The sequence below is a fragment of the Rhinoraja longicauda genome, unplaced genomic scaffold (assembly GCF_053455715.1).
Source record: "Rhinoraja longicauda isolate Sanriku21f unplaced genomic scaffold, sRhiLon1.1 Scf000073, whole genome shotgun sequence".
Taxonomy (NCBI): domain Eukaryota; kingdom Metazoa; phylum Chordata; class Chondrichthyes; order Rajiformes; family Arhynchobatidae; genus Rhinoraja; species Rhinoraja longicauda.
The window spans coordinates 101,424-113,786 of record NW_027601291.1 but is presented as its reverse complement, the minus strand read 5'-3'; the positions used below and the strand labels follow the sequence as shown (position 1 = coordinate 113,786).

General features: G+C 42.7%; 1 long non-coding RNA gene across 1 annotated transcript; it reads right to left on the bottom strand.

Annotated features, from left to right (window-relative positions):
• Positions 1-1,594: 1,594 nt before the first annotated feature.
• LOC144589760 (uncharacterized) lies at positions 1,595-10,062 on the bottom strand. Its single transcript, XR_013545963.1, has 4 exons — positions 9,983-10,062; positions 7,407-7,453; positions 5,907-6,010; positions 1,595-1,918 (listed from the first exon to the last, which is right to left on the bottom strand). It is a non-coding gene; the product is annotated as an uncharacterized LOC144589760 (long non-coding RNA).
• Positions 10,063-12,363: the final 2,301 nt, after the last annotated feature.

Here is a 12,363-nt window from a genome sequence, read left to right as displayed (position 1 = left end):
CTTTAATTGAAATTGTGTTTCACAATGCGCCCCCCCTCCCGCCCGTCCCGGCATGCCTCACGCCTGCCATTCCTCAGATCGGGCGGTGCTGACCGCCGGGAGGTGTCGTCGTCTCTCCCACTCCGTGAGGGGGGGGGGACCCGCCCGACTGACGGCAGTGCTGAGGGCGGATGGAGCGGGTGAGGAGGAGGAGGAGGAGGGGGATGGACTGGGGAGCGCACTCCATTCCCACCTCAACCCCCCGTTAAAACTCCCCCAAACCTCCTGCATTAATTGAAATTGTGTTTAGAATTTTTTTCAGAGCCCCGCTCACGCACTCCATTCTCCCCTCAACCCCCTTAAAACCCCCCCAAACATGTGCTACATTAACTTAAATTGGTTTCAGGTTTTTGTAAGAGCCCCACTCCATCCACACCCCCTAAACCCCACTTATCATCCCCTGCTACAACCCTCCTCAACCCCCCTTATCCTCCCCTCACCCACTCCATCCCCCTCAGCCCCCTTACCCCCCTCCCCCACCCTCCATTCACCCAATTCATCCCCCCTGAGCCCCCTTTAAAACCCCCCCAAATCTCGACAGCATTGGTCGAACACCCTCCCCTTACTCAGCCACTGCATTCCCACCTCAACCCCCCTCACTCAGGCACTCCATTCCAACCTCAACCCCCCCCTTAAAACTCCCCCAAACCTCTCCTGCATTAATTGAAATTATGTTTAGAATTTTTTTCAGAGCCCCGCTCATGCACTCCATTTCCCCCCTCAATCCCCCTTAACTCTCCCAAACCTGTGGTGCATTAATTTAAATTGGTTTCAGGCTTTTTTAAGAGCCGCACTCACCCACTCCAACAGATCAGCTCGCTCCGTGGCTCCGCGCGCCCCCCCCCCCCCCCCCCCCCCCCCCCCGAGGAGAAATTCTCATTAAGAGTCTTACCCATCTCTTGTGGCTCCACAGATTTGACCACTTTGATTTCTGAGCGGTCCCATTTTCTTTCAGGTCACCCTTTTCCCCTCTATGTACGTAAAATCTTTTGGGATTAACCTTAATGTTATCTGTCAGAGATACCATTATTCTTCAGAACAGAACAGAACAGAAAATGTTCACTATTTTAATCAGTTGCTTTCTTTATTTAAATGTTTCAAAATGTAATATTTGGAAGATAATTTTTGAAATATTTTCTTTAAATTGATTCATGTATTTAATGCATATGAATTTCTAGTGCAAACTGTCAGCCTTCACAAAAAATAATGATAATATTCACATACAAATTACATTTTATCCCAAAAAATCAGATTGTAAGAGAGTAACATTCCATGCATAAAAAATCCAGTTATTCATATAAAATATATCTATATATATATATTTTTTTAATTTATATTAAAGTGCTCTAAAATACATACAATTATGTACTTTTAATTATATTTGTACATTTCAATAGTTAAAACAAATATTAAGGGATTTTACTACATTATCAGAGCAATGTGCAGCATTGAAGTGTATCCATTTATTTCCCCAAAACATTTATTTGTACCTTTTACAAAGTAATTAATGATCATGAAAATAATTAATAAGGTGCAGATGTGGATAGAAGGCAGGAACAAAACAAATCTTTATATGATTCAAAACATAAAAATGACAAAAATAGTAATTACTCATTTGAACATGGTGTCTGTATTTTAAAACAAGACAAGGAAATAATGTTGATTTAAAGCATAGGTAATTCAAAATGTATTGAAGTACATGTATCTGATGAACTCAGATCCCTGTGATGGTTTCTCGGTGGAATTGAAAGGTCACGCCTGTGGGTCACTTGTTGTACAGAACAGAGCTTCAACGAAGTTCTCAAAAGGCAGGTTGGTGGATTTATGGTATTTGGGAGTCATTGCCGCTCCTGCTGAATGATGGTCTTTCAATTTTAACCTTTAAAAAAAATAACAATATTTTTACTGGGTATGGTAGATGTTATTTGAATGACTAAACATGAGAGGAAATGAGAGGGGCACACAGTGGCACAACAGTAGGGTTGCTGCCTTACAGCGCTTACAGTGCCAGAGACCCGGGTTCGATCCCGATTATGGGTGCTGCCTGTACGGAGTTTGTACGTTCATAGAGCAGGGGACCGGGGGTCAAATGAGATGGAGGAACTGAGTGAAATCCAGGTTAGTCGGGAAGTGGTGTTAGGTAAATTGAATGGATTAAAGACCGATAATTCCCCAGGGCCAGATAGGCTGCATCCCAGAGTGTTTAAGGAGGTAGCCCCAGAAATAGTGGATGCATTAGTGATAATTTTTCAAAACTCTTTAGATTCTGGAGTAGTTCCTGAGGATTGGAGGGTAGCTAACATAACCCCACTTTTCAAAAAGGGAGGGAGAGAGAAAACGGGGAATTACAGGCCAGTTAGTCTAACATAGGTAGTGGGGAAAATGTTAGAGTCAGTTATTAAAGATGGGATAGCAGCACATTTGGAAAGTGGTGAAATCATTGGACAAAGTCAGCATGGATTTATGAAAGGTAAATCATGTCTGACGAATCTTATAGAATTTTTCTAGGATGTAACTAGTAGACTGGATAAGGGAGAACCAGTGGATGTGTTATATCTGGACTTCCAGAAGGCTTTCGACAAGGTCCCACATAAGAGATTATATGTGGTATTGTGGGTTCAGTATTGATGTGGATAGAGAACTGGCTGGCAGACAGGAAGCAAAGAGTAGGAATAAACAGGTCCTTTTCAGCATGGCAGGCAGTGACTAGTGGGGCACCGCAAGGCTCAGTGCTGGGACCCCAGCTATTTACAATATATATTAATGATTTGGACGAGGGAATTGAATGCAATATCTCCAAGTTTGCGGATGACACGAAGCTGGGGGGCAGTGTTAACTGTGAGGAGGATGCTAGGAGGCTGCAACGTGACTTGGATACATTAGGTGAGTGGGCAAATGCATGGCAGATGCAGTATAATGTGGATAAATGTGAGGTTATCCACTTTGGTGGCAAGAACAGGAAAGCAGACTATTACCTGAATGGTGGCCGATTAGGGGAAGGGGAGATGCAATGAGACCTGGGTGTTGTGGTACACCAGTCATTGAAAGTAGGCATGCAGGTGCAACAGGCAGTGAAGAAAGCGATTGGTATGTTGGCATTCATAGCGAGGGAATTTGAGTATAGGAGCAGGGAGGTTCTGCTGCAGTTGTACAGGGCATTGGTGAGACCACACCTGGAGTATTGTGTACAGTTTTGGTCTCCTAATCTGAGGAAAGACATTCTTGCCATAGAGGGAGAACAGAGAAGGTTCACCAGAATGATTCCTGGGATGGCAGGACTTTCATATGAAGAAAGACTGGATAGACTCGGCTTGTACTCGCTGGAATTTAGAAGATTGAGGGGGGATCTTATAGAAACTTACAAAATTCTTAAGGGGTTGGACAGGCTAGATGCAGGAAGATTGTTCCCGATGTTGGGAAAGTCCAGAACAAGGGGTCACAGTTTAAGGATAAGGGGGAAGTCTTTTAGGACTGAGATGAGAAAGTTTTTTTTCACATAGAGTGGTGAATCTGTGGAATTCTCTGCCACAGAAGGTAGTTGAGGCCAGTTCATTGGCTATATTTAAGAGGGAGTTAGATGTGGCCCTTGTGGCTAAAGGGATCAGGTGGTATGGAGAGAAGGCAGGTACGGGATACTGAGTTGGATGATCAGCCATGATCATATTGAATGGCGGTGCAGGCTCGAAGGGTCGAATGGCCTACTCCTGCACCTATTTTCTATGTTTCTATGTTCTCCCCGTGACCGCGTGGGTTTGCTCCGAGAACTTTGGTTTCCTCCCACACTCCAAAGACCTTCAGGTTTGTAGGTTAATTGGCTTGGTATGAATGTAAAAACTGTCCCTAGTCTGTTAATGTGCGGGGATCACTGGTCGGTGCAGACTTGGTGGGCCAAAGGGCCTGCTTCCACGCTCTATCTCTAAACTAAACAAGAACGAAACTAAATCTAAGAACTGATTTTGATTTGAATAGGAAGCTATATTCTGAACAGAAGTAATAAATATATAGTTTTATTGCTCAAAGTGCTGAGAATGGATGATGGAGGTATTCCAAAACTACTGAACTGGCTACTTTCTGTGCTTTATTGTACTAATAATTTTTAGACTTGTATAAATCAGCAGTCATCATCAAATATGGACAAATTAAATGGTGTAATACTGTCAGAGATACAGTGAAAAACAACAATTATTTGAAATCTCTAAGTTTAAATAGACTACAATGTTTGGCTAATTCACCATATCTTGTGCAAAATAGATGTTGGTATCCCTTCCATTGGAAAGGAAATGTTATGAGCACATCTAATCAAGATGCTGTAGCTTTACAGGATGTAAAGATGGTAAATCAGAAAAATGGGTAGCTAAACAGATTCCACAAATTACTGGAGCACAGTGAGAGATTAGGAGAATTTCTATCACTGATGTGTCCATATACTGCATCTGAAGCCTCATTGTTTTGTGGCTCTGAAATACCAAACTGAGCTGAAATGTGAGCCCTGGTTGATTCCATCATCTCTTGAAGCAGGGAGGTTGAGTGGCAATAAGGCCTTTGCTAAAGGATTCCACGACACTGCTGTGAAGGCATGCCACATAAAACAAATAATTAAAAACAGCTCTCTCTGTAGGAAAGTTGAAGGATCAGATACAAAATACATCTGTCCTTTAGAAAACGATAGCGTGTACTCGTTGCTGAACCCAGTGTCCAGAGTCCAGAGTCTAAACTCTAGACTGTTCCTGACGTCTGCATTACAATGTTCATGAGTAGACTTCAGAAATGAAGTGACCTGCATCAGGTCAGCAATTCTCCACTGAACCATCAGCTGAAGCATTATATGGAGTGACTACCAGGTATGAGAACAGCTTACAACCCAGCGGTATGAACATTGATTTCTCCAACTTCAAGTAACCCTTGCTTCCCCTCTCTCTGTGTCGGTTCCCCACGTTAGTTTGATTTGTTTTTCTGTCCTGATTAATTTTACTGTTTGTACACGTTGTTGTCACCTTCTCCTCAGCCAATTCTACATTTCCTTGACTACCATCTGCTTTGATCTGTCATTTTCACACCTTTCCCATCCATATCTCTTGTCTCCCTCCCCCCTGACTCCCAGTCTGAAGAAGGGCCTCGACCCGAAAAGTCTCCCATTCCTTCTCTCTAGAGATGCTGCCTGTCCCTTTGAATTATTCCAGCATTTTGTGTCTATCTAATGTGTAACTATTGTATAATTATGAAAATCAAATATTATGCTTCTCAACACTGCTTCATTTGTTGTCAGGAAATAAATGTCAGAAATACTTGGCTGCTAACTTTCTGTGAGCAACTATAGCTCACTATAGCTACATGTTCCTTAAGCTGTTCTGCGCAAGTCTTTTTGAGTGAAAAATAATTAGGAGTTGGAAAACAAACAGTGAAGGTCATAAGGTCATAAGTGATCGGAGCAGAATTAGGCCATTTGGCCCATCTAGTCTACTCCGCCATTCAATCATGGATGATCTATCTCTCCCTCCTAACCCCATTCTCCTGCCTTCTCACCATAACTCCTGACACCTGTACTAATCAAGAATCTATCCATCTCTGCTATAAAAATAACCATTGACTTGGTCTGAACTAATTAAAACAAGGATAAAGATGATAACTACTGAGAATAATCATGGAGGTTGTCAATATCATACTTTTGGTTTAAACTAAAAGGAATACAAAAGCCTGTACTCATGATGAAGGTGCTCTTTAATATTAATAATTGCAGTTTGTGAGGTTAATGCTTTTGCCATAATGTTGCCAAAACCCAACTATTAAGAAATATTCTATTATAGTGCAAGCAGAACAATATTTACATCATAATGCAAACTATGAGCTAATTCTTTATTATTTTGTACCTCTGCCACAGTGCTGACATTTTCAAGGTGTGGTTTCCAGCCCAACGCTGACAGATTTTTTTCATCCAAAGTAGGCAAGATGCTTGTTTCTTTCAATTTAGAAACTGAAATAATAATTACATTTCATTTCATTAATAAATACAATACATTTCATTTCATTTCATTAGTTTTCCATGGGCACGATGTTGAAAGAGCATGAGTAAACGTTTCCAATAGCATCTATTTTCAATTGTCATGTAAAAATTAAAAAAATACATGCCAATATAGCTGTAAATAGTTGCACGACTAGTGGTTTGCACACCTCAGAGAGAGGCAGATAAGTGAGTGTAATACTGTAGGGTAGGTTGGTTGCTGATGTTTGCTGAGCTTTGATTTTCCCAGCTTGTCTATTTCATTTGATCCCCTTGCAAACAGTAAGTCATCACCATGTGTTTTAACCTCCACTTCAGGTGTAGCAATGCTAGATACCAGAACTATTAGAGAGAGTGATACAGCATGGAAACAGGCTCTTTGCCCCAACTTACCCACACCGGCCAACATGTCCCAGCTACACTAGTCCCACCTGCTAGTTTGGTCCATATCCCTCCAAACCTGTCCAATCCATGTACCTGTCTAACTGTTTCGAGCAATTCTAACTATTCTCACCATTTTTAAGCTAAATGGTTCCATGTTGCTGATGAAGTGAAATCTATCAGATAGAACTCCCTCTTCTTGAATATCTTATTTTAATCTGATAATGGAATATATTAAAAGTTGTAGTTTAATTTTGCTGTTTCTTCCAGTAGGAAATCTTGGGGTACTGATTTTGGATGATCAGCCATGATCATATTGAATGGCTTGAAGGGCCAAATGGCCTACTCCTGCACCTATTTTCTATGTTTCTATGCTTCTATATTTCCAAGTCAGGATAGTGTGTAAATGGGAGGGCAACTTCCAGGCGGTGGTGCTCCTGTGCTACAGAATATGAGAACCAGTAACAACAAGTGGGCAGCACGGTGGCGTGGCAGTATAGCTACTGCCTTACAGCGCCAGACACCCGGGTTCAATCCCGACTACAGGTGCTTGTCTGTACGGAGTATGTACGTTCTCCCAGTAACCTACGTGGGTTTTCTCCAAGAACTTCATTTTCCTCCCACATTCCAAAGGCATACAGGTTTGTATCTTCATTGGCTTGTTATAAATGTAAAAATAGACGCTAGTGTAGGATAGTGTTAAAGTGCAGGGATCACTGGTCAGTGCAGATTTGGGAGGCTGAAGGGCCTGTTTCCGTGCAGTACCTCTAAACTAAACTAAACTAAAAGTGCTTTTGCTTTGCTAAATAGTTGAAATGAACCCCGCTATTCAGTTAAACCCTCATAAATCTACATCATGACAAGATGTTAAATTATTCAAAGCAGTGCAATAACTATCCAATGGCAACATTTAACATGAGATCAAAGAATAATCTCTGTCTGGAGAGGTCCGTGTATCAACATATAAAATTGTGACTAAAATACTTACATGGATTAGTTTGCCAAGAGAATATTTGCCGATTCTCATCTCCAACACTGCAAAACAAAATTGAGCCGTCAACAGACCTAATGATTCAAATGTCAGACGCCTGCCCACAGCTACGGCAGGTTTTTTGCATTATCTGCCCCAAGGAAGAGCTGGGTCTCTTCAGAAAGTTTAGAAGCCTTTTGGCATCAAACATTTCTAGTTGATGAAAGCCTAGTTGGATAATGATTTTTAAAGGTCTATGGGGAGGGTCAAATATGGAATACTTGGGTAACCAGATAATGTCCAAGGTCACAACCATGTAGGCAATATGGAGGGTGGACAGAATGTACCACACTTACATGAACATTGATTAAATATAAGATAACATGAAATTCAGATGTAAACTTGACCCAAACCATTTTCTGTGTCTGGTATATACTGCTCATTGCCAATTTCCTTACAAAACTGCTGGGAGCTGGCCTGCTAAGAAGCTGTACATTTTTTCATGAAGGTACACCTCAGCACTATTGAATGAAATCCAGGAATGATGTTGAAACTGAAATACATTTCCATGTCAGGATGGGCAATGGTGTGGTGTCGCCAGGCAGCATCTCTGGAGAGAAGGAATGGGTGATGTTTCGGGTCGAGACCCTTCTTCAAACTGGTTAGGGATAAGGGAAACATATTTTGCTTGGGCAGCTTACAGCCCTGTGGTATGAATTTTGATTTCTCTCACTTCAGGTAGTCCCGGCATTCCCTCTCTCTCCATCCCTCTCCCACCCATGTTGCACAGGCTTCTCGTTGTCACCCTACAAACAGCTAACAATGGCCTGTTTCCTTTATCATCGTTACTTTTATGCATATCTTTCATTCATTGTTCTTTATCTCTCCACATCACTATCTATATCTCTCGTTTCCCTTACCCCAAACCAGTCTGAAGAAAGTTCTCGACCCAAAACGTCACCCATTCCTTCTCTCCAGAGATGCTGCCTGTCCCATTAAGTTACTTCAGCTTTTTGTGTCTATCTTGGGTTCAAAGGTCTTTTATAGTCACAGGTACCAATTAAGGTACAATGATATTCGATTTACCATACTGCCAGACACGCAACTGCAAGACACGCAACTGCATAAAAGTTAACATAAACATCCACCACAGCGGATTCCCCACATTCCTCACTATGATGGAAGGCAATCAAGTCTAAACTTCTTCCCTCTGTATTCTCTCACCGTCGGGTGAGTCGAACCATCCGCAGTCGGGGTGATCGAAGCTCCCGCGACGGGACGATCGAGGCTCCCGCGACATGGCGATCAAAGCTCCCGCAATGAGAGGATCGAAGCTCCCGCAACGGGGCGACCGAGGCTCCTGCGACGGGACGATCAAAGCTACCGCGACGGGACGATCGAAGGTCCTGCGACAGGGCGTTCGAAGCTCCCGTGACGGGGCGACCGAGGCTCCCGCGACGGGGCGACCGAGGCTCCCGCGACGGGGGGATCGAAGCTCCCGTGGCTTGGAGTTCCTGAAGTCGGTCTCTAACCAGGGACTGCGAGGTCCATGATGTTAAAATCCACAGGCTCCCACATTTGGAGCTTCCGGTCGGTCCCCAGCAGTGGCCGCCAACTCCACAATGTTAGGCCGCAGTGCGGACGGAGATACGATACAGCAAGAAATCGTGTCTCCGTCGAGGTAAGAGATTTTTTTTTAAATCCCCAACCCTCCACATAAAACAAGCTGAAGAAGACTAAAATATACATTTAACACATACTAAAAAACAACAAAGAAGGGAAAGGACGAGACAGACTGTTGGCGAGTCAGCCATTACGGGTGCCACCTGGTGTTCATTTAAACCAGCATCTGCAGTTCCTTCCTACACAAGAGGAGGAGACGGCAGCTTCTATCAGATCCAATACAGGGTGGAGATGGTGACTTTAGGACTCAAAAGACGGAGCAGCTGCTACCCGTCCTCACCAATGGCCAGCACAGAAGTTGCTGGCCTGGATGGAGCCCCGAGTCCCACATCTTTGTGTTGAACAGCTGTTCCACGCACTTCCACTCCTTTTTCTCTTTTATAGAGGCTTGAAAGCACACACCACCAGATTCAAGAACACCTTCTTCCCCACTGTTATCAGACTTCTGAACGGTCCTTTCATAAACTATGGTACTGTCCAATTCACCTCTACCTGATTACGGACTTTGTCTGTAAAACTGATGCACTACAATGCTGAGAACTATATTCTCAATTCTGTATCTTCCCCTAGGCTCTGACTATTGCACTTGTGATTTCTTGATTGTATTACCTCATCTGTTTGGATAGCATGCCAAGCACAGTAATTCGGTACACATGACAATAATAAATCAAAACCTAATCTTTAAGAAATGTATTTTCTTTTATAAACAAAATCAAAACCTGCAGTTAATTGTTCTTTCATTATCAACTGTTGTAATTACAATTCTGATTGACTGCAGTTTTAGTTTACAACACATGCTGGTCTTGGTGATGAACATGGAAATTAATAACATAGTCTTGGATACACAGTAACAAAGGTGCATCTTCCACATAATTCTGCTATAATTTGAAGCGATATAAAGAATAATATACCTGCTTGTGTCATTTGTGAATCTGTTGTGTCCATTTGATTTGCACTTCCACACAATAAAAAATATGGCTAACATCAGTAACAACAAGAATGCTAAAGCTCCAAACAGAATGCCAAAAAATGCCCGGAGGTTCAACGATAAATGTTCACAGCGGTCACCGAAGCTGGAATATATTGTGTGTGGAACGCATCTGGAAAACAAAAAAACAGCGGCATGAGGCACTGGCAAGATATCAAGTAAAAAGATTAGCATGTTTATCATAACTTTTGAGTTCCTAAGAGTTTTTCAGAAAGCAGAGGTACTTTAAGTATAGTCCATTTGCTCACAGCTTCATGCACAACAGCAATGTAATAATGACTAAATAAACATGTTTAATTAGGTTGATTGAGAAGTAAATATTGGCCAAGATACCAAGTTTAACTCGCCACCTTTCTCTTGAAGTCATGCCTGGAATCTTCAATGCCAGCTGATGGGGTATCACTTCAATGCTTTAACCTAAAGATCAGTGCAACACTGAACTGCTGAAGTTTTTAATGTGATTTGAAAATTAACATTCTGATTTAGAAGCAAAACTGAGGCAAACCCATTGATCTTCATATATCTTTTGTTTGGAAATGTAGACCATTTAGAACGGAGATGAGGAAAAACTTTTTCAGTCAGAGAGTTGTAAATCTGTGGAATTCTCTGCCTCAGAAGGCAGTGGAGGCCAATTCTCTGAATGCATTCAAATGAGAGCTAGATAGAGCTCTTAAGGATAGCGGAGTCAGGGGGTATGGGGAGAAGGCAGGAACGGGGTACTGATTGAGAATGATCAGCGATGATCACATTGAATGGCGGTGCTGGCTCGAAGGGCCGAATGACCTACTCCTGCACCTATTGTCTATTGTCTATTGTTGAAGTGATGATCTTAAACATAATATTGGGTTGAGTCAGAAGGCATGGAAACAACTTGTCCATGCTGACCAAGTGGCCCATATCCCTCTAAACCTTCCTATCCATGTACCAAATGTCTTGTAAATGTTTAAATTGTACCCCCTCGACAACTTCCTCCGGAAGCTCGTTCCATTGTGTGTGTTCCTCATGTTCCTTTTAAATCTTTCCACTCTCAACTTAAACGCATGCCGTCTAGTTCCACACTGCCCTACCCGGGAGGAAAAGACAGTGGCTATTCACCTTATTGATGCTGCTTATGATTTTATAAACGTCTGCAAAGGCACCCCTTGCCTCTTTGCTCCAGTGAAAAAAGACCCAGCCTATCCAGCCTTTCCTAATAACTCAAACCTTGCAGACCCAACAATATTGTAACATTATCAGAAATCATTTTTGCACTCTTTCCATTTTAATATCATCCTTCCTAGAGCAGGTCGTCCAGAATTGCACACAGTACTCCAAGTATAGCCTCACCAGCAACTTGTACAGTTGGACCCTAATGTTCCAACTCCCATACAATGCCCTGGGGGATGAACCAGCGTCTGCAGTTATTTTCCTACATATGCAAAATGTCACCACCCTGTCTGACTGTGTTGCCAATTTCATGGAAATATATATCTTCACCTCTATGTCTCCCTGTTCTACAGCACTCCTTAGGCCCTTCCATTTATTGTGTAAATCTTGCCCTGGTTTGTTTTAAAATATATAAACACTTGAATTAAACTCCATCTGCCATCAGAGTCATGGAGTCACACAGCATGGGAGGCCACGGTGGCGCAGCGATAGAGTTGTTGCCTTACAGCGCTTGCTGTGCCGGAGACCCGGGTTCAATCCCTACTACGGGTACTGTCTGTACGGAGTTTGTATGTTATCCCCTTGACTGCATGGGTTTAAGCCCGAGATCTTCGGTTTCCTCCCACATTCCAAAGACATACAGATATGTAGGTTAATTGGCTTAGTGTATGTGTAAATTGTCCCTAGTGTGCGTAGGATAGTGTTAATGTGCGGGGATCGCTGGTCGGTGCGGACTCGCCAAAGGACCTGTTTACACGCTGAGTTTTAGTTTTAGAGATACAATGTGGAAACAGGCCCTTTGGCCTTCCATGCCGACCAAGATACCTCATCTCAGCTGGTTCCATTTGCCTGTGTTTGTCCCATTATCCCTCTAAACCTCTACTATTCACGTAGCCTTTCAAGTTTCTGTTAATTGGTGTTATAGTACCTGCCTTAACTACCCCTTCTGGTAGCTTGTTCCATATACCCAGCATTCTCTGAGTGCGAAAGTTGCCTCTCGAGTTCACATTAAATCTTGCCCCTCGTCCTTTAAACCAAGTCCTCTGGTTCTTGGTTCCCAGCACTGGGTAAAAGACTCGCTGCATTCACTCCATCTATTCCCATCATGATTTTATCCACCTCTATAAAGATCACCCCTCAGCCTCCTACAGCAGGATG